At 46.0% G+C, this 2,635-nt stretch overlaps 1 pseudogene; it reads right to left on the reverse strand.

The window, feature by feature from the left end:
* Positions 1–838: 838 nt before the first annotated feature.
* On the reverse strand, positions 839–1,540 carry LOC124962340 (chromatin target of PRMT1 protein-like; annotated as a pseudogene).
* Between the last annotated feature and the right edge of the window lie 1,095 nt (positions 1,541–2,635).

Consider the following 2,635-nt stretch of genomic DNA (forward strand, 5'->3'; position numbering starts at 1 on the left):
ATTGGTCTGGGACAAACATGATAACTGCATTTTGGCATGGGGAGCTCCTGATCCTTCCCAGTAGAGGTCTCCTCTACTCCCCCATTCCTTTCCCTCTGCTGTGCTAGTCAAACCAAATAACTTCTTCCTCTCCATTGCAGGTGTAAAGCAGTCCAACCCCTTTGGATATGATACAAAGCCAAGAGGCAAGCTGAAGAATCTCATTTGAGGGTAGAAAGTGCATGCATTCAATCTAGTATGCTGGTTACCAACTATGTGGTATCAAAGAACCTGATAGCAACTTCAATCAAAGCAGATACCATGTGTAACCTGTTATGTGTCCCTGTAGCAACATCAATTTTCCAACTGACTACACAGTTAACAGTACAGTAAAACTTTTTTCAACTCCAGATTTTCACAACACTTCTAAGAAGCTATTAAACAGAGTTCTATCTCAGAAACCAAGGTATCAAGGAGAAAAACTTGCTCTTTCTGGGAACTTTTTGTGGGAGCACAGAGAATGTCAGAATATGATAGGTGAAGGGAGGCAGAGGTAGGCAAAGTGTTCTACCCACAAGGCCAAACTATTCATGTTCAAAGGTAAGTCTGGGTGAAGGGAGAGGAAAAAACAAAACAAAACAAAAAACCAACCCAATCCAAGGAAAAAAGGATTTCATACAACACAGTATCAAAAAGTAAAAGGAATACACTAAATGCACAAACTGGTGGCAGGTAAGTCCATAGCCTATTGTGGTAGGTCCTTCCAGCATCAATCGGGTTTCTTCTCTGTTATCTAAAGGTTATTTACAGATGTGGCGACTCAACAAGAGCCTCTCGCAGAAGGATAGGCAGGCAGGCTTCAATCATTGGTTTCTGGATCTGTCTGTGGCCATGTAGGCATTCAACTCCACATCCAGGTGCGCTTGAGTTTTCTGACATGTACGCATCCATCTGGTTGCCCAGCTGCTTTTTGGTCAATACAGGGCGAGTGAGAGCTCCTCTCTCCCACCCACGGCCTGGGCCTCCAAAACCCACTCTTCCCTGACCTATCATGCCCCGACCTCTACCACTGATTCCGCAACGACCCATAGCTCCACGCCCTAGGCCCCCTCTCCCAGGACCTCCACGACCTCGAACACCACCTCTTCTTAAGCCCATTCCGGGAGCTATGGCTCGTCTACCTCGGAGCAGGTTTTGACCTCGTCCCCCACGGAGTCCTCTGGATAAGCCTCTCTGGATTATGGGCAGACCTCGTCCTCCAATTGCTCCCCTGACCAGGGCCCCTGTGGGTCGTCCTAACCGGGCCTGATGTCACTCTTACCCAGGCGCTGCTTTCTGCTCGTCTACTTAGGTTTCAGTGCTGCCTGGACAGAGGGTCTGTTCTCCATCTGCTGGTCCAGTCTTCTGTTCCTGGCACTGGCTAGCTGCTGTTGTTGCTGCATTGAAGCTCGAATATTCTCTGGCATCGCTGTTTGTTCTTCAGCATATTAGTAAAGCGCTCATTTAGAGACATCTTGGTGGTGCTTCTTAGCACAACTTTCGGCCCTGATTGTGCAACCATCTTCAAATCCCAAGAATCAAAGGACGCCAGTGCTCCTCCCGGGGCTGCCACTGTGGCTGCGGCAGGCAGGCGGGGACCGGTCGCACCTGTGTTGACAGAGGGGCCCGGGTTCACTAGGTGGGCGGTTGGTTAGATGAGTAAGCGTAGATTGCGAGACTCGTTCGTTTTGATTGACTTCCCAGCCGGTCAATCCGCCTGGTCGTCTGGCCTGCCCTTTTCTGCCTCTCGTCTGTGCCACCACAACTGCCGCTGCCAGCTCCTGCTCAGTGTCCAAAACAAAATGGAGCATCTCATTTGGTGACCACTTGTCTTGTTGGTAGAAATCTGCTGTGCAAATGGCAATTGGCAGGCACCCTCCCCTCTCAGAACTAACTTCTCCAACCAAGATGTGGAGCTCAGTCTCACTCCCAGCTTGTGTCTTCAGCCATCCCCCCTCAACTTCTCATGACCAGGTTCCAGTGGAAGGGTCTAGGGATTACTTGGAGAGGATTTTTGCCTCCCACAGACTGCTAAGGAGCTGCTTCTAAGGGTTCTTAAAAAGATTTGCCCTCCTTAATCTGTGCCCCAAACATACTCTATACCTTAGAACGTATCCCTACCTTCGTGATCCAATTTTTTTAATCAACAAAATAACTAAAAAGGAGGTAGATCATTGAAATGTGCTGCCTAGACATTGTAAGAATGAAAACCTGTTGTAGAACTTCATCTTAAGGATTAGACAAGTTTATAAAGATATATATTATTTAACATGTGGCTCAAGAACTACCAGCATCATTATCACTGTAGTGTTGGGAAAACGCAGATTCCTTGGTATCATACCTTCCTTATTGAAGCAGAATATCTAGATGTGAGGTTCATGCATTCATATTTTTAAAATACTTCAAACAATTCTTTGTCACATTAAAATGTGAGGATCATTGATGTACAGGAATGTTATTGCAATATTATTTAAAATAGGAATAAAAGGGAGTAGAGGAAACTAAATGTTCATCAGAAGAGGATTAGTTAAAATAAGGACACAATAATACACTGTAGCTTTAAAGATGTGATGTAGAGCCATATTTATTGACATGGAGAAAAGTTCACAGCATATTG

The sequence above is a fragment of the Sciurus carolinensis genome, chromosome 1, assembly GCF_902686445.1.
Source record: "Sciurus carolinensis chromosome 1, mSciCar1.2, whole genome shotgun sequence".
In the NCBI taxonomy this organism is placed as follows: domain Eukaryota; kingdom Metazoa; phylum Chordata; class Mammalia; order Rodentia; family Sciuridae; genus Sciurus; species Sciurus carolinensis.